Genomic DNA, 24,083 nt, shown 5'->3' on the forward strand with positions numbered 1-24,083 from the left:
GGGCATGGGTTTTTGATAAAAGAGTGAAGTCTATTATAGAGTTACACCCCCTCCAATGAAATGTTGGTTGAAAGTGGGCGATTGGGGAGCATAACTCATTAATGTAGGATAAGTTAAAATTGAAGATCATTTTATTAAATGTGTCGCCAGATGTGGAGTGAGTGAAATGGGTCGGATTGTCGTCCTTATACTCGCCAAGGCCGCACAAGTCCTTCGAGGAGTTAGGACAGACAGTACAATTAAAATCTCCTACCCAGATCAATATAATCTCGCCTCCTATCTGGTCCTTGATGATGGTAACACTATGCATCAAGTTATTAATGACCTTTTCCAAAATGTGTATAGGCACATTATTATAAAAATTTATTAAAATCATGTTCTTGGCGTTACCCCATTTGAGTGGTAAAATCTGATAGTATTCAGTGGACAAATTCCTGAGTACTTTGAGCCCACCAGTGGTGGAGACATATGTGCACAAACCTCCCTTGTTTCTTCCCTGAGAAGTTGGTTGTGCAGATAAATGAAATGTCTGAAAGCCAAATAGATGGATTTCATCTATGGTCCAGGTTTCCTGGAAGCAGAGAATATTGTAGTTGGCAACTAAGTCGAGCCATAAGTTTTGTGAGACTTTATTTACTAACAGTGAAATTTAACAAGTAGATCAACTTCTTGTGAATAGGTGCGCGTGACTAATACAAGAACCACAGCGGGATTCTTCACATCTGTAGAATATATTTTTATTGTTCAATATTTCTTTATATTGTGTTCAATGTTTGTAAATAAACTTCGATTATTTCATTTCATAATCTTAGAGTTCCAAATACCAAGAGTACAATTAGATCATATTGTTCACATCCTTCATTACCCAATGCATTTCGGGTCATAAAACAAGCTGACCCTTCGTCAGGGGTCTGTAACGAAATGAAAACAGGACCATTAAGTTCATCATTCTGTTTTTCTCACAAGTTCCCTATTATCTACATGCAATTAAACTTATACACAAAATCTCGGTTTCTAAACGAAATTACTACACAACGTGAATGTCGCCTATATGCAATCGTGGCTAAATGTACTTTATCAGCTGAATGAAACAATGGCTCATTAATAGTCTTAAAGCACAACAGCCCATCTTCATCATGAACTAGATATCTACCACTGTCATTCGTTGTTGACACAAAGCAGTTGAAATGACCATGCTTAACGGAACGCACTAAACGTTTGTCGCGCTAAGAGCTGCAGAATGCTTACATTTGGGATCAGCCGATCTCTTTCGGTAGTTGTGAACGCTCAACTGGTGTCGTTTACCGCGCCCTGTTTGACTACATAATTCAACATGTCTGCATGAGCACGTGACCGGGGAGATACCCAATCACTAGTAGCCGGCTTCAGAATACTATCATCACGTGACAGGGGAGTGGGTGCGCTGTGTGTTGTCATTCGCGCTGTGGTTGAATAAAGTTACATTGCATATATATGCGTACCTTACAGAGTTAAACATGTAATCGCACACCATAATGGTTTTTAGCACAATATACGTCCAATGTTAAAAATACATAAACAAGAACCATGCATATTATTAACAATTCTCGATGTTTACACGAGACCCAGAATTACTTGAACCCACATTGTCTCATAGGATTCACATTAAAGAAAACATGAGTGTTCAATCCGATCATTGAGCCCCGTGGGGTGCTCAGTCTGTAATTTTTTGATCCAAAAAAATTCTTTCTTCAGTCTTTGTTTGGTAGGATCCTGGTCTTCGCGTATGGAGAGCTTTTCCAGAACTATAAACCTCAATTGGGAAATTTGATGTTTGTGTTCTAACCAATGTGTGGCAATGGATGATTTGGCATTTTGTAAACGAATATTGCTTTTGTGTTCCGTTATTCGGATCTTTACTTTTCTTTCGGTTTGGCCAACATACGCTCTGCCGCATGGACACTTAATCATATATATACAGTTCATCGTGTCGCATGTGCTCGTGTGTTTCAATTGAATGGAAAACCCTTTCGTGGGGTGTGTGATTGAAGCACTTTCCATCACATTTCCGCAATGTGTGCAATTGTGGCATTTGAGCATCCCTCGATATTGTGTAACGATTGCCTTGGTGCTGCTTAATATTTCTTTCATGTTTCTTGATCGTTGGAATGCATATGTCACTCTCTCGTTATACAATCCAGTGAGGTCAGGTTCTAGCTGGGTTAATTTCCAATGTTTATTGATTATTGCTTTAATTCTAGAGGCATCGCTTGAATATTTCAAAACGCACACAGTCTTTTTGGTCAAAGTTTTACTTTTGGATTCTAGCAGTTTCACTCGAGGCTGAATCGCCACAGTTTTTAATGCTGTGTCCAGCACATCTTTTGGATATCCTCTTGCATGATATTTTTCCATTTGGGTTTTCAAAGCATCTTTGAGATCATTCTCATTGGAGGTTATTCGTTTGATCCTGATGAATTGAGATGTCGGCAAGTGTTTTTTAAGAGTATCAGGATGAAAACTTTGGAACAATAAAGCTGAATTCTTGTCAGTAGGTTTAGTGAACACCCTAGTGGTAATTTGATTTTCATGAATGTTGATCTGTACATCAAGGAATGATATGGTCTTAGCATCGATCGTGTGGGTAAATTGAATCCTTGGGTTACGAGTGTTCAAATCACTGATATTCTGTTCTAATGCTTGCTGGGTACCTTTCCAAATTATGAATAAATCATCAATGTACCTTCTGTACATTATCAAACCTTCAGTCCATGAAGTGTTCTGTAGTATGTGATCTGTTTCAAATTTATTCATAAAAATATTCGCATACGAGGGGGCCCCCCCAAATCCCATTGATGTCCCACTGCTCTGGTTGTAAAATTTATTGTCCCATTCAAAGTAACTGCTATACAAAGAAAATTGCATCAGTTGTAGAATCAGAATTTTTTGGTGATCTTCAAGAGAACTTTTGAGTAAAACCCATTCTAACGCTTCTACCCCTTCGTTATGGGGGATAGATGTATATAGAGCTGTGACATCGATGGTACATAGCCAATAGGGTTGATCTTTCTCTAATTCAATTTTCTCCAAGAGGTTCAAAAATGCAGTAGTATCCTTAAGATATGTACTGAAGCCTTGTACAATCGGTTGCAAAAAAGTATCGATGAAGTTGCCAATAGGTTCTGAAATAGATCCACACGCTGAAACTATGGGTCTGAAGGGCGGGTTGGTGAGGCTCTTGTGAATCTTTGGCATCATGTAAAATTTAGGTCTTCTTGAATATTTGGTTTCAAAAAATTGTTTAGTTTTTTCTGTGATCCAGTTCATTTCGAACGCATGTTGGATGATCTTATTCAGCATTGTTTGGTACTCACTTGTCGGATCCATCTCTAACGGCAAGTAGATTTCTGTATTCATTACGTGCTCATTGACGTGTTTTAGATAAAATTCTGTGTCCATTACGACAAGGGCTCCACCCTTGTCTGCCTTTTGGAAAGTTAATTTGGAGTCATGACTCAAGTTTTTCAAAGTATTCCATTCGCTGGCTGTTAGATTATGTTTCTTGGGTTTCACAAATTGAATTGATTGAATTTCTGAAAGAACAGAACGTTCAAATGCTTCTATGGTTTTGTGGGTAAACGGCGCACAAAATGTGCTCTTAGGTTTGAAGTCTTTGTCCCATGTGGACATTGATGTTGATGGTGGTATGTCTTTGAAAAAATATCTTAGCCTTAATGATCTGAAAAATTTGAATAAAGCGATGTCTGTCTCAGCTGCATTGGAGCGATATGTAGGTACAAAGGTTATGCCTTTATTCAATACTTTAGTCTCAAGAGGAGTTAGGTTTTTAGATGAAATGTTTACAACTAGTTCGTTTTGCTCATCTGGCTCCTGGTTCTTTCTGCTATACTGCGATCTGTATCTGCCCCCTCTTCTGGTTGGGTTATTAATGGTGGAGCATTGGCTGCTGGGCTTATCTCTAAAAAAGATTGTGAGTTGGATGTGCTTGGCACTAGTTTGGTTATTAATTCTGTGGTTTTATTGATTGGTGTCCTTGATTGAGATATTTCAGAATCTGATACCATACTTTCCTGTGAGGACGTTGTGGTGGTCGTTTTTTTTGGCTGCTGTTGATTGGGTTTCTGTTGCCATTGTTTTTGGGTATAAATTTCAGCCCACGTGTAGACTTCCTCTAACTTGTAGTCCAAAGTGTCTCTACGATATTTTCTTACTTTCCTATCGTTGACTTCTTTGGCATATTTCTCAAGTTTGCGGTTGATGTCTTCAAGTGTTTTTCCTAAATCCGGTATTTTGTTGATCTCCGTTTGCAAAGTTTTAATTTCTTCCTCTAGTTCAATGAGAACTTTTGATAACTCTTCCACTATCAATAGAATTAAATCTAAGGAGCACTTATTGAGGATCTGGTACCAGCGTTCCATAAATTTCTTGCTATTTTTACACAACATGGGTTTAAGGGCTATTCTGAGGCCTCTGGGTATCCGTTGGTTTTTGTGGTAATGAATCAAAGTTGTGGCATGTAGCCTTTGGTTGATTTCTTTACGACTCATGTACTCGAATTGACGTAGTAGTTGTGCTGTAGTAGTTTTTCAGATCATTAAGGCTAAGATATTTTTTCAAAGACATACCACCATCAACATCAATGTCCACATGGGACAAAGACTTCAAACCTAAGAGCACATTTTGTGCGCCGTTTACCCACAAAACCATAGAAGCATTTGAACGTTCTGTTCTTTCAGAAATTCAATCAATTCAATTTGTGAAACCCAAGAAACATAATCTAACAGCCAGCGAATGGAATACTTTGAAAAACTTGAGTCATGACTCCAAATTAACTTTCCAAAAGGCAGACAAGGGTGGAGCCCTTGTCGTAATGGACACGGAATTTTATCTAAAACACGTCAATGAGCACGTAATGAATACAGAAATCTACTTGCCGTTAGAGATGGATCCGACAAGTGAGTACCAAACAATGCTGAATAAGATCATCCAACATGCGTTCAAAATGAACTGGATCACAGAAAAAACTAAACAATTTTTTGAAACCAAATATCCAAGAAGACCTAAATTTTACATGATGCCAAAGATTCACAAGAGCCTCACCAACCCGCCCTTCAGACCCATAGTTTCAGCGTGTGGATCTATTTCAGAACCTATTGGCAACTTCATCGATACTTTTTTGCAACCGATTGTACAAGGCTTCAGTACATATCTTAAGGATACTACTGCATTTTTGAACCTCTTGGAGAAAATTGAATTAGAGAAAGATCAACCCTATTGGCTATGTACCATCGATGTCACAGCTCTATATACATCTATCCCCCATAACGAAGGGGTAGAAGCGTTAGAATGGGTTTTACTCAAAAGTTCTCTTGAAGATCACCAAAAAATTCTGATTCTACAACTGATGCAATTTTCTTTGTATAGCAGTTACTTTGAATGGGACAATAAATTTTACAACCAGAGCAGTGGGACATCAATGGGATTTGGGGGGGCCCCCTCGTATGCAAATATTTTTATGAATACATTTGAAACAGATCACATACTACAGAACACTTCATGGACTGAAGGTTTGATAATGTACAGAAGGTACATTGATGATTTATTCATAATTTGGAAAGGTACCCAGCAAGCATTAGAACAGAATATCAGTGATTTGAACACTCGTAACCCAAGGATTCAATTTACCCACACGATCGATGCTAAGACCATATCATTCCTTGATGTACAGATCAACATTCATGAAAATCAAATTACCACTAGGGTGTTCACTAAACCTACTGACAAGAATTCAGCTTTATTGTTCCAAAGTTTTCATCCTGATACTCTTAAAAAACACTTGCCGACATCTCAATTCATCAGGATCAAACGAATAACCTCCAATGAGAATGATCTCAAAGATGCTTTGAAAACCCAAATGGAAAAATATCATGCAAGAGGATATCCAAAAGATGTGCTGGACACAGCATTAAAAACTGTGGCGATTCAGCCTCGAGTGAAACTGCTAGAATCCAAAAGTAAAACTTTGACCAAAAAGACTGTGTGCGTTTTGAAATATTCAAGCGATGCCTCTAGAATTAAAGCAATAATCAATAAACATTGGAAATTAATCCAGCTAGAACCTGACCTCACTGGATTGTATAACGAGAGAGTGACATATGCATTCCAACGATCAAGAAACATGAAAGAAATATTAAGCAGCACCAAGGCAATCGTTACACAATATCGAGGGATGCTCAAATGCCACAATTGCACACATTGCGGAAATGTGATGGAAAGTGCTTCAATCACACACCCCACGAAAGGGTTTTCCATTCAATTGAAACACACGAGCACATGCGACACGATGAACTGTATATATATGATTAAGTGTCCATGCGGCAGAGCGTATGTTGGCCAAACCGAAAGAAAAGTAAAGATCCGAATAACGGAACACAAAAGCAATATTCGTTTACAAAATGCCAAATCATCCATTGCCACACATTGGTTAGAACACAAACATCAAATTTCCCAATTGAGGTTTATAGTTCTGGAAAAGCTCTCCATACGCGAAGACCAGGATCCTACCAAACAAAGACTGAAGAAAGAATTTTTTTGGATCAAAAAATTACAGACTGAGCACCCCACGGGGCTCAATGATCGGATTGAACACTCATGTTTTCTTTAATGTGAATCCTATGAGACAATGTGGGTTCAAGTAATTCTGGGTCTCGTGTAAACATCGAGAATTGTTAATAATATGCATGGTTCTTGTTTATGTATTTTTAACATTGGACGTATATTGTGCTAAAAACCATTATGGTGTGCGATTACATGTTTAACTCTGTAAGGTACGCATATATATGCAATGTAACTTTATTCAACCACAGCGCGAATGACAACACACAGCGCACCCACTCCCCTGTCACGTGATGATAGTATTCTGAAGCCGGCTACTAGTGATTGGGTATCTCCCCGGTCACGTGCTCATGCAGACATGTTGAATTATGTAGTCAAACAGGGCGCGGTAAACGACACCAGTTGAGCGTTCACAACTACCGAAAGAGATCGGCTGATCCCAAATGTAAGCATTCTGCAGCTCTTAGCGCGACAAACGTTTAGTGCGTTCCGTTAAGCATGGTCATTTCAACTGCTTTGTGTCAACAACGAATGACAGTGGTAGATATCTAGTTCATGATGAAGATGGGCTGTTGTGCTTTAAGACTATTAATGAGCCATTGTTTCATTCAGCTGATAAAGTACATTTAGCCACGATTGCATATAGGCGACATTCACGTTGTGTAGTAATTTCGTTTAGAAACCGAGATTTTGTGTATAAGTTTAATTGCATGTAGATAATAGGGAACTTGTGAGAAAAACAGAATGATGAACTTAATGGTCCTGTTTTCATTTCGTTACAGACCCCTGACGAAGGGTCAGCTTGTTTTATGACCCGAAATGCATTGGGTAATGAAGGATGTGAACAATATGATCTAATTGTACTCTTGGTATTTGGAACTCTAAGATTATGAAATGAAATAATCGAAGTTTATTTACAAACATTGAACACAATATAAAGAAATATTGAACAATAAAAATATATTCTACAGATGTGAAGAATCCCGCTGTGGTTCTTGTATTAGTCACGCGCACCTATTCACAAGAAGTTGATCTACTTGTTAAATTTCACTGTCATTGAAGGCGCGGAAGGACGCCGCGCGACATAGGTGGCGCCAACCCAAAAAAGGATAACTAGAGATTGAATGTGTTAAGAGAGTGCAAAGGGATAACACTCATTCAGTTATTACTTTATTTACTAAGCCTGCTACATTCCAGGATATAATGTTATGTGTAAATTTAATTAACTTGGGAGTTTTGTTTTTATTCAGTTCCATGTCGGCCATGATCTGGCTCGGTGGAGGGGCTTCCCTAGGTTTGTGTTCAGGTTGTACCCTGGAGTCCAACAAAGGGTTAACTAGTTCCTTGTTGGTCAGGTGGTTAGAGGGTCTCTGAGTCGTCGTTTCCCTATCTATATTTTTATCCTGCGCTCTGTCTAAAAGTAAGTTACTCTGTATACTAGTCCGGTGTACAGTGGGCTCTAGGCCTGTGCTATGCACCTTCCCCACTTCGAAAACCGTCTTCTGTCAATCTTGGGCATCCAAGTTTGCTAAGGGTTCGTAAAAAGTTCCTAGGGGGATTGACCAGTATGGGTTAAACGTTGCCCGGTGGGGTCTGCCCGGATGATGGAATAATGGTCTGGGTATGCCTGGTCGTGGTTGGTATAAAGGTGCCCTAGAATGAGAGGGTTTAGATGAATAAAATCTGGAGTTAAGATGGAAATTTATTAGGGTATCTCTAGTATCGGTGGTGGCTGGTAGGTTTGAGGAGGCCATTAGAGATGGGGGGTAGAAGTAGCTCAGGTCACGGTTGATATGCACCCCTCCCCTCTCTCCAAATACCAGTCAATTATGTGGATAACTACCCTCCGGTCTCTGAAATTGATGATTACAACATCCCCCTGAATGTCTTTGACTCTAGGTCCTACCCATGATAATCTCCTCACCAAGGTTATTTGCCCGTTTATGTTGGGGGGCAGTGGTCTGTTGTTAATTAGCCAATTGATTGCTTTATTTTTAAGGGCTCTGTAATTTTCAATCCTCCCTTCTCCCAACTCTGGGACCCCAATGAGCATAATAACATAAGGGGCTGCCTCTGGTGGTAAATCGATGTGTTGCCCAGGTCTATGTGTATCGGTAGCTGGAATAGATGCCCTCGTCTTTGGGGCATTGCTTGTTTTAGGGTTATTTGAGGGCCCCCCCATTCCCGGTTCCCTGGGTGGCTTTGGGACATTCTCTTTACTAGTGGGCACTGATAGTTGCTTTACTGTTTGTGGGGGGGGTTCCCTTGTGGTGTTGGTTTTTGGAGGTAGCGAGTCATGATACACAGTTGGTGAATGGTGTGATGTCAATTTTTTAAGGGTCTCACTATTGGAATGGGTAATATCCAATATTGAGGACATTTGGTCGCCCAGCCTCCTGACTCGCTCTAAGAGTGGTAACAGCAGGGATTTTACCAGCTGTTCCATGCTTTCTAATATGCCTTCATTTGAAGGAGTTACAGGGAGAGATGTCTTGTGCATAGTATGGGAGCCATGGGTTCCATGTGTCTTAGTAGGGATTTTCCGAGGTCTTATTGATTTTGCTTGTCTACCCAAATGGCGTACCCCGCCCCGCTTGCCTTTTGGTAAGGCCCCCTTTGCTAGGTGTGAGGAAAGGACCCGATTGGTCTTTTTCCTTCTACCGGATTTACTAGACAGGAGGGAGGGAGACTCTCCATGGGTAGAGTCCAAAGAGGAGTCCAGGTTAACCATGTCAATGTCTTCCCCCTTGGAGGATTGTGTTGTTTCTGGCGATCCTGTAGAAGTAAGGGGGTGCCTGGGTCGTGTGAGGGGTTGTTTCCTGTAGATTGGGTGGGCAGGGAGATTGCTGTTTGAATAGAGCCCAGAGAGGAACGTTTGTTGGAAGGAAGTTCTATGGACATGCGATGTTCGGCGGCTGCAATCTCATGATCTAGCTTATTTGCGACTTTCGTTAAGAAGTGGTCGATTGTCCCTTTAAAATTCCCGCCCGCCAATGAATTCCTGCTTTTAGTGTGGCCTTTAGACATTGCTTAATTAAAAGTTCCAACGGTATGTAGCATAAAGAATAGTTTAACCACATGCAGTGTAATAGTAAATAGTTCGAGCACTAGGTAGGGTCTCTTACTTTTCAGCCGGTATCGTGGGGCCAAGAGATATTGCCCAGCCCGGCCTCGTCTGGCCTAGGACGGCCGCAGACGGTCCCGCCCTTGTCCCGGGCTTCTCCCCGCGCGCGCTCCCGCGTCGCGGGAGGTGTCCGGCCTTTTATGCGCCTCCGGGCACCAGGTGGAGCTGGCGGCGTCAGCCGCAAAGGCTCTTGGGGGCTGTAGTCCCCCCCTCTCGGGGGCCGCGACGCGGGATGTGTAGCGTCACTGGCGGCGGGGGGTACCTGGGCAGATGTCGGGAGCCCACGGCAAGCAAGCAGCAAAGCGGCGAAGAGTCTGGGCTGGTGTCAATAGCCCACAGCAAGCAGGCAGGCAAAATGAGCAGCGAGGAACCTGTGCGGATGACAGGAGCCCGTTAGGGAGACAGCAGTGAGCAGCAACGGTATGCGGCGTAGATAGCAGAGATTTCCCTTGGTCAGTCAAATAAGGGATTTTCTATCAGGTGTAAATCAAACTTGACACTCAATTCGCAACTTCACTGACAACAAACATACCAACCCATCATTCACTAAGACCAATATCACCAAAATCACCCAGATATTACTAAGTGGTATATAAATTAAATATTTTTATTCTAATACATCGGATTTCTTTTAAAAAGCAGTCAATGTTGTGATAAATATGTGCAGAATAAAATGTGAACAAAGTCTTATAGTTCAAGTCATATACACATCTATTCAAAATCTATCTATATATATAAAAACGAAAGTATGTCTGTCTGTCTGTCTGTTTGTCCTTTATCCATTACTACACCATTCATCCGATTGCCATGAAACTTTGGGAAGTTGTTAAGGACACTCCCGCGAAGGTTTCTGGCATAATTGTTTTTTTAAATATCGGCCCCCCAGGGCCCTCATAATCTTTCGAATACTAATGTACGCACCAGACGGAAAAACAACAAATCTTGTATCCACAAGCACTCAAATAAATAAATAGAATTAAAACACAATTCATCCGATCGCCTTGAAACTTTGGGGAGTTGTTGAGTACACTCCCGTGAAGGTTTCTGCCATAATTTGTTTTTTAAATATCGCCCCCCCCAGGGCCCTCATAATCTTTCGAATACTGATGTACGCACAAGACGGAAAAACAAAAAATCGTGTTTCCACAAGCACTCAAATAAATAAATAGAATTAAAACACAATTCATCTGATCGCAACAAAACTTTGGGAAGTTGTTGAGTACACTCCCGCGAACGTTTCCGGCATAAACATTTTTGAAATATCGGTACCCCCAGGGCCCTCATAATCTTTCGAATACTGATGTACACACCTGACGGAAAACTAAAAAATCGTGTCACCACAAGCACTCAAATAAATAAAAAGAATTAAAACGACACTTTGAAATTTTTCCATATTAAAATGAATAAGTTTCAATAAAAATGACGCAATGTTATCATGATGAGTTTTCTTGAATTTCCTTTCTTCGGAGATCGCAGCAACGCGTGACGGGTAAGCTAGTATCATATAAAAAAACAATTAATTCCTAGTCTCAATTTATCAAAGTCATCTTTTAAATTGCTTTAAAACATAAAAACATTTGTTTCATTGGTCAATGAACTAATCACAACATGATTAAAAAAAAAAAATTTGAAAGGGAGAGTAAATCAGACATTCATGATTGTCATTAGAGCTACACTAATCATAAACCAAATCATTGATCAAAATGCATTCTAGCATATAAGGTGTTCTTACTTTCATCAATGTTAAAGTAAATTTAGTGTCACAAAGGCTACATCAGCGCGTTTTGGTGGATTTATGTAGATCCAAACCACCTTCTTCAGGAAAGTATTAGATGCCTCCCGCAAAGATTTCAGTGTGGTGCTCAACACGCACTACTTCTATTTAATGGGACCCCAGGTTATTCCACCTCAATTCCTGTGCGAGACGCTAGTAAGATAGACCTAGTGTTACAACCGGCACGTGCGTCGTTCGGGCCCTGAGAAATCTACCAATGTGAGCTTTGTGGAGCCATGTAGATGGAATAACCTGGGGTCCCATTAAATAGGAGTAGTGTGGTTTGAGCACCACCCTGAAATTTTTACTGGAGACATCTAATACTTTCATGAAGAAGGTGTTTTGGATCTACATAAATCCACTGAAATGCGTTGATGCAGTCTTTGTGACACTAAATCGATTTTAACATTGATGGAAATAGGAAAACCTTATAAGCTATAATGTATTTTGATCAACGATTTGGTTCAGGATTGGAGTAGCTCTAATGACAATCATGAATGTCAAATGTACTCTCCCTTTTAGCAAAATTGTTTTTTAATAATGTTGTGATTAGGCAATTGACCAATGTATCAAATGTTTGTATGTTTTAAAACAATTTATAAGCTTACTTTGATAAATTGAGACTAGGAATTAATTAATTTTTAGTTGATATTTTTAATAAAAGTGTATATGATTTGAACTATAAGACTTTGTTCACATTTTATTCTGCACATATTTTTCACCACATTGACTGGTTTTAAAATAAATATTATGTATTAGAATACAAATATTTAATTTGTATATGACTTAGTAATATCTTGGTGATTTTAGTGATATTGGTCTTAGTGAATGTTTGGTTGGTATGTTTGTGGTCAGTGAAGTTGCGAATTGAGTGTCAGGTTTGATTTGCACTGAAAGAGAAATCCCTTATTTGACCAACTGTCGTCTTGGTGCACTGTCCCTTTGGGGTGAGGGGGCTCATCTCTTACTCTTTTAACTGCAATATCACAGGGCCCGGGGTGTGAGCGTCAAACAACATCCATATTATGGTTCTTTTACTGCTCACACCTGCTAGAAAGGGGCCTTTTTACTTTACATTATGGACAATTAAACCCTAACTTAAAGAGGTGTGGCTTAGTGGCTACAGCTGTTGACTTTGTAGCCTGTAGACCCAGGTTTGAATCATTGCCAGATTGCTTGGCTCAACATAGTGTGATTCAGATTAAAGCACTTACTCTTCCTGAGCCTTAAAAAATGTAATGTATTGTGTGAAATGTGTTTGTGTATCAACATGATGTACACAATTTTATAGATCGTCTCCCAACCCCTATGTATTATACAGCGCGCTAATGTTTCCTGGCTAGGTTTGACCTATATAAGTACCAATACGATCTACATACATACATTCCTAACAATGTCACTCAAAACATTTGTAAGTAAGATTTTAGTGATGGTATAGTATGAACTAGGTGGAACGCAGTGGAGTGATGTACATGAGCCGGGGCTATGATACAGTCAACAAATTACTGGAGGGGTAGCTTGATTCGGAGGGCAGAAATGGACCGTCACTGTTTTGTGATGATGTTTTCTCTTTTCTAAATTGGAGAAGGGTTTGAGTGGTCTACATAGATACAGAGATATTACAGATCCTTGTTTTCATTGTTGCACATTTCCATGTTTGATGCAGTTTTGGCTGCAAATGTGCAGCTGGCCACTAGATATGGCCTGTACGTCATAGTTGGGATGTCTGTTGTTTTAGCTTTGTGGATGATAAGCTGGTTTTGAAGAGGGTGCTAGCCAGCAAGAGGAGCCCGTAGAGGTCCATCAGCATGGGGTGATGTGGCACATTTCTTCAGGCTCTTAATGAGGCATTTTGTGCCACCATTCAGATGACAAAACACAAAAGAGCTTAAACAGCAGTTCTGAAGTTTATGTCTAGGAGGAATGGCTTCACTTTCTTCCAGGGACCAATATCAAGAATCCAGTTCTGAGGCAACTGCAAACATTAAGAAAAGTTTATATGAAGGTTTGTGAAAAGATGCCAACTTCAAGAGAATAAGCTTACAAGAAGCAAGACGCCCCATGACACGATATAAGGGACTGGAGCCTATGACATGCTGAATTGGAAGAACCTAATTTCTGATAGCCTTTAAAATATTTTTCAAAGACACATGCATATGAAGTCCATACGATCCCCTAAAGTGAATACAACCAAAACAAAGGCAAATCCCTGGAGAAATGAAGATTTAAATGTTTGGCATATTCCTCGGCCCAACCTTCCACTTTTAAGTCCGGCCTAAAGACAGCTTCAGCTGTCTTGCCAGCCTCTTGTTATCCAAAACAAATTATAAAAAAAATATAAACATATATAGGTGCCTCCAACCAACAGTCTTTCACAATTGGTCTGTTGACATGTCTCTCAAAGTATATTCCCTCCTACCCTAGCAGAAGGTATAGATCAGCAGACAAGTGGACTCCAGCATTGGATGCTTTCACTTTTTGAGAGACTGAATTAATCCCTTACATATCTATACATACACCTAAAAATAGTTCCCCAACAATAGAATTTGTATGACACTTACACTTCCCAATGATTGAAATCCCTATGTATAATAGGGTTTATCAGCTATTTCCATGAATCTCAAGAACATTATTGTACATTTCAATGTTGATTCCTCACTATAAATCAGCTTTGAAAATGTATAATTGTATTTACCCTACAGAAAATGAACACAATTCAGAGTATAATGAAGATTTCTATAGTGACACCACACCACCTTCACATCTATTATTGACATTTCAACCACTTGTATATGACTTGAGAGAAACTTCCAGCAACTACTTGGGGAACTGCAGCTTTTCAAAGAATTATTCTTCCCCTAAACTCTGCAAGTTTGTACAATGCATTCAGGGACTCAATGTTAGCTCCGCTGCTGACCATAAAGGAAACACCTACTCTTTACTCACCAGATTCCAAGCAAAGTTTTGCTAGTTCATGCATACAATAACACTGACCTATTAACAAACAGCCAGAATTAGTTATCTAATGCACTTTCACTTACCAATGAATAAAAACTTCTATTTTTATCAGGGTGTAATCACTTACTGTGAAAGAAATCAAGAAATGTTTTGAAATCTGTAATTACAACTCATTATTATGAGCCAACTTTGATAAATAGTTTAACTGTGGAAAACAAGTGTAAATTATTAGAATAAGACAAGTGAGTATGCAAATTTATATATTAAAGCCACACTCCCTCAGCCTTTTGAAGCAGTTACATCTGACTTGAGCGGTACCTCTAATGACAGCAAGAGGAACTGCAGCTTCATGTAAGAATGTCAATGCTTTTGCGTCTGACTTTTGAAGGCCACCTAGTAAAGACTTTCAATGCATTTGCATTTGACTTGTGCAGGAGAACTACTAATGACTAGTGGAACTGCAGTTTAATGTAAGAATGTCAATGCCTTTGCATTTGACTTGAAAGGAACGCTTGGTATCAACTTGTAAAACTGCAGATTCTTCAAAGAATTCCAATGCTTTTGCAATGAACTTGTGAGGGATACCCAGTGACGGCTAGTAGGACTGCAGCTTTATGTAAGAATTATTATGATTTTGCACTTGACTCGCAAGAGACACCTAGTTAGGACTTGTGGACTGCACTTTTATGAAAGAATAGCAATGCTTTTGTATTTGACTTGTGAGGGATACCTAGAAATGCCTAGTGATACTGCAGCTTCCTGTAACAATTTCAATACTTCTGCGCTTGACTTGAGAGGGACACCTACCAAATGACTTTCAGAATTGTCTCTTCATTTAAGAATCTCGATGCTTTTGCATTTGACGTGAGAGGGATACCTAGTAACAGCTAGTAGAACTATGGCTTCATGAAAGAATTGCAATGCTTTTCCATTTGATTTGTGAGAGACATACTAACAACTAGTGGAACTGAAGCTTCATGTAAGGATTACAGTGCTTTTGCATTTGAATTGATACGGACATCTAGTAATGACTAGTGGAACTGTGGCTTCATGAAAGAATTTCAGTGCGTTTGAATTTGACTCCAAAGGTATACCTAGTAATGACTTGTGGAACTGCAGTTTCTGGTAAGAATTTCAATGCTTTCGTTGTTGACGTCAGAGGGACAGCTAGTAATGGCTAGCGGAACTGCAGCTTCATGTGAGAATTTTAATGCTTTTGCATGTGACATGTGAGGGACAACTAATAACGACAAGCGTCACTGCAGCTTCATGGGAGAATTTCTCTGCTTTTGCATCTGATTTAAGAGTAGTAGTATTAGTGATATTTAACTTTATTTTATCTAAATAAATAAGACCATAAAAGTACAATAAAGAGATACATTAAAATACAATTAAGATCTCACAAAATTGAACAATACATTTTTAAATAATTCTCTGTTCTGGTTCATAAATTTATAATCTTTATACGACTATATTATTAAAATCATAAAAGATGGATCATTTAAAAACAACGTACAAAATTTCAGTGCCATAATCATTTATGTTTTAGGACTCCCATCAGAAAACACACAGGAAAAAAACAAATAGAAAAGGAGTTCAGTAACTGTAAGAAAAGTAGGCTGGTCTAACTTGATTAAAATTCAGTGATAATAAAATGGGGCATATGAACTTGTATCGTAGGTTACTGTATTGTGGACAAAGCATGGCCACATGTAAAGTATCATTGATCAATGTGATATCACAATTGCAAAAAGGCAAATCTGAATACTTAAAACAGCCATGATTAGAATCTGTGAAATAAATTCCATCTAAAGTAAGTCAGTTGTCGTAGTTGGTGGCGAGACATGTTCCAAGTCAGATATGGCTCGATATTACTGACTGTTTTCAATAATATTGTGTGTCGCATATAGTGTTTTGCTAAAGTGACATTCTCAGGCTCTGACATCAACTTATCACTAAGAGCGGTTTTGACCCATTTTCAGCTCGAGTTATGTTTAAGGTTTTGGTAAACATATCCAGCTGCCCTATGGCCTGCAATCTACACGCCACATACGCCAGCCAAGAAATCTGTGAGGATCTTTCAAGTTGTAAATAATCTTGCAAAACCAGCCTACTAAAACTCGGTTCCTCCTTTGTCCAAATTGAGTTCCAGAGTTTTAATGGATTAAGGCTAAGTCGACTAATTAAAAAATCCATATCTAATTCTTCATGGACAATTTCATGAGGTGAACTTTTGCAAACTCCCAGGAGACTCCTTAAAAACTTGTTTTCAGCAACTTGGAGTGGTGCAACCTGGCTGTATCCCTAGATTCCAATACCATAACACACTAAGGGGATACATTTGGCTCTATAGATCTTCAAGACCGATTGGATATGAGTGCGCCCCAATCCACAGGAAAATTCCCTGATGCCAAATATCGCCCTGCTAAAAGAAGAGACATTCTGGTTTATGTGCGATTGCCTGTTAAACTTGGAATCCAATTCCAACCCCAGATACTTTAACTTTTGCACCATTGTAATATGTTGGCCATCTATCACATGCTTCATAGTTTTCATATTTGATGGGCCAAACCTCAAGACGTGTGACTTAAGAAAGTTTGTAGATATGTCAAGGCTATTCATAAAACTAATAAAAAGAATAAGAAGCTTATTCAGACATTTTTTTTAAAACAAATTTTATTGCGTCAATCGTCAAATATCATGCAGAAGCTCTGTAACCCAGAGGTCAACTTCTGCATTTTACAATATACAAACTGTGTTACATTTAATGAACATATCTTGCAAAAGAAAAAAATCATAATACTGAACACCCCCCCTACTGCACTGTCTTGCACCACTGCTGAAGCTTCACCACTACCCGCCTCACATCAATGAGAATTCCGGTTGCACCATGGTCTCCTGCACCGCCGCCCTACCCGCTATCCCTGAATCGCTGCGTCTCCAGTAGGAACAGGCTCCAGGAGGAGGCCTCTATAATCCACCCACCTCATCCAGATTTTAGGATTCTTTTGTGGGCACCCCCACGCTATGAAAATAGGAATCTCAAGACCGCTTATGCAGACTTTTGGCTGTGCGGGCCATTAAAACTGTGTTTTCTGCATATAACAAGCCAGGAATAGGATGGCCACCTACTCTGGGGACGTTTACACTGCAACTGTCAAGGCCTGCTCTATATTGTTGATATAAAAGATAAATTAAGAAAGAGCTAAAATATAACCCTATTGCACCCCCTGCTGAAGCTCAAAGTGCTCAGTGCATTCCGCATTGGGACCAAACCTAACGCTAGCAGAAAGATCGTTGTGCAAATCACGCAAGAAGTTAATTAAGTCTACGTCTACACCCATTTGTTCCATCATAGCCCAAAGCCTAGAGCAGTTAACTCTATCAAAGGCCGAGCTAAGGTCCCTGAAGGCCAGATGGATGGTCCCCTTCTTGACCTTGGTATATTTACAAGTTAAAAGATAAAGGTTCATGGTGTGCTCTACTGTTCTCCGACCTGGGCGAAACCCGTACTGATAGTCAGACAAGAAGCCTCGCTCCTCTGCCCACTCGGTGAGGTGATTTAATAAAACCCTACCAATCATTTTCACCTCCGAGTCTATAAGGGAAATGGGTCTAAAACAGGCCGGGTGTGATCTATTGCCCTTATAAAAAATGGGGACCAATATAGACTGAGACCAGGTCGGGGGAAAATTACCCAATACAGCAGAGTTTAAATGTAGTATCAATATGGGTGCCCACAAGTCTATGTCAGCCTTGTATAGGTCCCCCTGTACTCCATCAGGCCCTGTTGCCTTGTGTAAAGGCAACTGTGAGAAAGCAGCTCTAACCTTAGAAAAATTAAAAGTTAAGTTACACTCCCTCCGGGGACCTTCTGTAGGCACCGACTCTGCTTCAAGGCTATAGATGGCCATGAAATGGTCCACCCAGACCTGGGATGAAATGGTACAAGCCTGATTGAGGAGATGGTATTTATGGAAGAGAGACAAGTTGATAGCACCCCAAAAAGCAGTGCTGTTACGTTGCAGACAAGCCATTACTAGCTTATCCCAGGCCTCTTCTTTGATTTGAACTTTAAGTTCCTTTCGGACCTTTTTGAACGTAGCCCTGGCATTTTTGACTTTTTCTTGACAGCGGGGTTTATCCTGCAAAAAGTTCCAGAGGTCCTTATGGGTTCTGGATCATTGCCTATCAAACCATCTTTCTACACAGGTGATTGGTGAGGCAGCAGTTATGAGGAATGCAGACTTAATAAACCTACAGATATTGGTAAATGATGTCAACATTTAATGTACTTTTTGAAAAAAAACAAGGGGACCCAAAGAAGTCAGCAAGGGACCTTGGGAGTCAATATTATTAAGGCAACAGTGGTCCGTTTGTGGAAAAGTAAATTTTGCCATGTTCTGTGTCCCTACGCGTCCTCCATCATATGTTATGTGTGCATGATTAATATGCATATGTATTCCCTATGTTCGATTAAAGACGCAATTATAGTTGTGTCCACCTCTAGTATGTCAGTTTCCAGTTCTCGTGAATACTACGAATATCAGGCCTATGTAAAGTTACGTTGCCACGTTTCTCAGTGTACACGTTATTCCATTGTAAAGTCCCCGTTTCTAGGCCTCAAAAGGGCCTGGACACCAGATTCAGCTCCTGTCTCCTGAAGCCTCACTGAGGAGCGATACAGCCCCCACCTGTATCCTCGACCCTTCACTTACTTCCTGCCTCACAGTGCCCGGCTCAGCCTGGCTCTGCCTCTGAGTCTGCCAAGAGTATGTTATGATTCCAGTTATCAGTTCAGTCCTCCTTCTCTGCATTCCTAAAGCTACTGAATCGCATCAATAGTTTCCGTCATTGTCTAGCCTTTACGTCTCCATGTAAGGGAAATACTGTATTAATGGTCATTTAATATTCTTCATCACGCACTACATGTAGAATAATGCATGCTCCAGTCTTAGAGTCTGTTAGCCTTTACCCCGATAACTTTTGGATTCTATCAACATGTTCTCTAAACATCAGATACTAGATACTGCTTAGGTACATGTCGCCCTGACTCTCCAGACTCTCCAGACTTCAGTCTCTGCTCCTAGCACAGAGTTCATAGCCCCCAGCTTTTCCTAGTAACACGTCATTGTCAGTTTGCGCGCACCACCAGGTTAGAGGTCCCGGCTCCTTAGGTAGCCCCCTCCATGTCTCCGCCCCATTCATGACATATTCTGTTACGTTTGCATCACATGTCTATGTATACGCCTCTGTTACACCCACTTTCACCCTTATCTTTCGCGACTGCTATTGACGGCGGAAGTGTCCGCCGGCCTGGAGGATGCGGAAAAACCGCGGCGGAGACTCCAAAGACCCACCGCCAAATTAGGATGGCTGGTGGGTCTGGAATTCCGTCCGCCGCTTTTCCGCCGCGGTCGGCTTCCGACCGCGGCGGAAAAGCTATAACATGGCAGGCGGTGTCTATGAGACACCGTCCGCCATATTATGATGTTTGTGTAAATATGCTTTTCCACGGCGGCTTTTCCGCCATGGAAAAGCATACGGACATTCACTTTGGGGGCCCGTTGCGGGCCCCCTGGGTGAATGGGGGGGGGGGTGCACATGGGGGGTACCTATGGTACCCCCCTGCATTTGCGTACACAAAGCAGCAGGCACGTGCGGTGCCTGCCGCTTTGTGCATGTAAATGCAACACATGCATTTTTAACATTGCGGCGGGTGCAGCTTGAAGCTGCACCCGCCGCAATGTTAATAATAGAGGATGTGACGGCCACCCTGGCGGTCACATCCTAATTGCCATGGAGGGACCGCCGCTGCCCATGCGGACGGTCCCTCCTACTCAGGGGTGGCGGACGGACGCAAGTCCGTCCGCCATCCTAATCGGCCCCTAAGACCTCTACCCGGCTGGGCATGTCATTTTCAAATATAGCAACGACTTTGTCTGTATTCATTGATTAAGTATTAATGTTTGTAACGTGTGGTAAATAAATAAATAATACCTCTCTTTTTGAATGCATAAATGAATAACAGATAGCTCAATAAATAAGAGTCAAGATTCGAGGTAGTAGGAGTTTTGCAGGTTTAATACAGCATAAGGACAGGAACAGGACAACCTGCACAGGAATAGGATGGCAGGGCCCGGCAGCTGCCGGGACAGGATCTGGGATGAGCGCGCTGACTTTTAATAACAATACACGAACATATATACTAAAACAGTTGCATTACAGTACATAGGATAGGCGGAGCAGTGGGTGTGGTCAATAGCAGTCGCGAAAGATAAGGGTGAAAGTGGGTGTAACAGAGGCGTATACATAGACATGTGATGCAAACGTAACAGAATATGTCATGAATGGGGCGGAGACATGGAGGGGGCTACCTAAGGAGCCGGGACCTCTAACCTGGTGGTGCGCGCAAACTGACAATGACGTGTTACTAGGAAAAGCTGGGGGCTATGAACTCTGTGCTAGGAGCAGAGACTGAAGTCTGGAGAGTCTGGAGAGTCAGGGCGACATGTACCTAAGCAGTATCTAGTATCTGATGTTTAGAGAACATGTTGATAGAATCCAAAAGTTATCGGGGTAAAGGCTAACAGACTCTAAGACTGGAGCATGCATTATTCTACATGTAGTGCGTGATGAAGAATATTAAATGACCATTAATACAGTATTTCCCTTACATGGAGACGTAAAGGCTAGACAATGACGGAAACTATTGATGCGATTCAGTAGCTTTAGGAATGCAGAGAAGGAGGACTGAACTGATAACTGGAATCATAACATACTCTTGGCAGACTCAGAGGCAGAGCCAGGCTGAGCCGGGCACTGTGAGGCAGGAAGTAAGTGAAGGGTCGAGGATACAGGTGGGGGCTGTATCGCTCCTCAGTGAGGCTTCAGGAGACAGGAGCTGAATCTGGTGTCCAGGCCCTTTTGAGGCCTAGAAACGGGGACTTTACAATGGAATAACGTGTACACTGAGAAACGTGGCAACGTAACTTTACATAGGCCTGATATTCGTAGTATTCACGAGAACTGGAAACTGACATACTAGAGGTGGACACAACTATAATTGCGTCTTTAATCGAACATAGGGAATACATATGCATATTAATCATGCACACATAACATATGATGGAGGACGCATATTCTGTTACGTTTGCATCACATGTCTATGTATACGCCTCTGTTACACCCACTTTCACCCTTATCTTTCGCGACTGCTATTGACCACACCCACTGCTCCGCCTATCCTATGTACTGTAATGCAACTGTTTTAGTATATATGTTCGTGTATTGTTATTAAAAGTCAGCGCGCTCATCCCAGATCCTGTCCCGGCAGCTGCCGGGCCCTGCCATCCTATTCCTGTGCAGGTTGTCCTGTTCCTGTCCTTATGCTGTATTAAACCTGCAAAACTCCTACTACCTCGAATCTTGACTCTTATTTATTGAGCTATCTGTTATTCATTTATGCATTCAAAAAGAGAGGTATTATTTATTTATTTACCACATAATGGCGCCCGAATAGGGACTTGCCCTTTCCCCACGCGCCGGTGAAGCCACGCCGGCCCCCTGACCCTCTGCAGCCGTGACGGAACCATACCGTGCACGTGCAGATATTTCTGCTTCAAGTATCCCTCAGGCCCACGGAGGAGACGGAGGAGGCGGTCCAGCATCCAGACGAGGCGGTGGAGGAACGCGGCGAGTCCCGACCAGAGCCCAAGCCGAGAGTCCAAGGTCCGAGGTATCCGGAGGCCCACCCGTAACAGAAGTCCGAAGTTCGTCCGTCCGACGTCGAAGCAGTCCAGTCCAGTCCGAGGCCTTCCGTTCTTGCTGCCCGGTGAGTACCGTTGCTGGGGTAGTATCTAGACAGGGTCAATCTAATTGACTCTGGTCCGTGGGTTGGTGGTACACAGACCCACAAACGAAGTGTCCACTTCGGTGGATGCGGGTCCTGACGTGTCTCTGTATGAGACCGGTAAGTTTCGTACTGTTTCAGCAGTGCATCTAGTTTCTGTTCTAGTCAGTTCTGTTCTCGAGAAAATTCATGTATTCTGTTTTCCGTATTCCAGGTAGTATTCTGTTCGAACTGTTATTCTGAATGTTATTCATGTATTTTAATGTCGTGGTATGAGTGCGAAGTAATTATCGTGTTTATTGTGTATTGTGTTGTGTCCAGGTTATAGATCAGTCATGCCGCTCTTTTCAAAACTGCGTCAGTTAAAAACCAGAAAAGGTCTGCTAGAAGCAGCAGTTCCTGTTCCGCCTAGGGACAGTCCAGGTCATTTTATGTATCAAAAGCATGGCATAAGCGCCATATTGTATCTAGATTTATGGGTAGAGTATACCAAACAGTTAGAAGAAAAGTATAGATGGCCTGTATCAGGCACATGGGATGCCGAGTGCATCATGCGAGTAGAAGAAGCATTATGGAAAAAGAAAGCCAGACAGTCACAGAAAGATGCCATTGAGTTATGGCGCAAAGAATCTCATAAAAGAACCGAAAAAGAAATCAGAAAGTCAGAATTAAGTAGAGAATCTTTAGAACGAGCCCAAGAAAGGGAATTAATCGAGATTGGTGAACGAGTTAAAACCGAACAGTCAGACAGACAGAGGCATGCCCTTATTAAGGGTATGTATCCTCTTCTTGCCGAGGGCTTGCCAAAAGCGACCCCGGAGGCATCCAGTAATTTCCCGCCACCATTAGTTCCGCTCAAGCTACGTCACAAACCGACCGCAGCTGATATTTTTATTTCGTCCTATTTGGACGACACAGTCCCAGAATATGCAAATCCTGTTCCTGCCCCGCCAGTCCCTGTAAATCAGGCACTTCCCGCTCCTCCAGACACCGGAGTACCTGTTACGGTACCCCCGGTCCAGCCCGCCATACAAGTCCAGCCTACATTTCCATTTCCCACTCTGCCAGGACGAAGAGCATCAGTAGACGACTCTAGTTTAGGGGCCGCAGGGGGAGGTCCTCCTCAAACCCCGCCGCCACACAAGCGTTTAACGTTAGCCGAATTACATGCACAAGCGTCACAGCGTACGCCCAGGTATCAGTCTGTTGCAGAAATAAGAAAAGCCCTTACCGAATGTGGCTATGATCCAGTCCCAGGCGAGGATAATATGGTTTTATATTCATTACGCGTGAGAAAGGTGACCGAGTATCTAGTCACCCTACCAGATATGAAAGAAGATCTAGACAGAATATATCGTTTCATCCGTACAGGGAATGATCCAGAAAGTATTAGTGATGTCATGTGCCAAAGAAAAGCTGAAGTCCAGCTCATGCTATTAAAGTTTCTGATTAATTGTCTAATAAGAGAACAAGATTATCCGACCAAAGATGGAGCCGAAATGAAAGTCCTGACAAGGTGGAGTGATAATATAGCCGAGGGTAAGCACAGAACCATCAGTAGTATAGAGAGTATGTACAAGAAAATCCGTAAAGAAATAATAAGGATACACGAACAACGCAAAGCAGCACAAGTAAGCGAGAAAGAAAATGACTCTTCTACAGAAGAGGTAGAGGACGAGAATCCCGACAGAATAGCGTATGTAGGAAAATCTAGATTTCCAGATCGCCATTTACGTCTAGAACACAAGCCAGTTTTTCAT

The sequence above is a fragment of the Lissotriton helveticus genome, chromosome 4_1 (genome assembly GCF_964261635.1).
Source record: "Lissotriton helveticus chromosome 4_1, aLisHel1.1, whole genome shotgun sequence".
Lineage (NCBI taxonomy): Eukaryota > Metazoa > Chordata > Amphibia > Caudata > Salamandridae > Lissotriton > Lissotriton helveticus.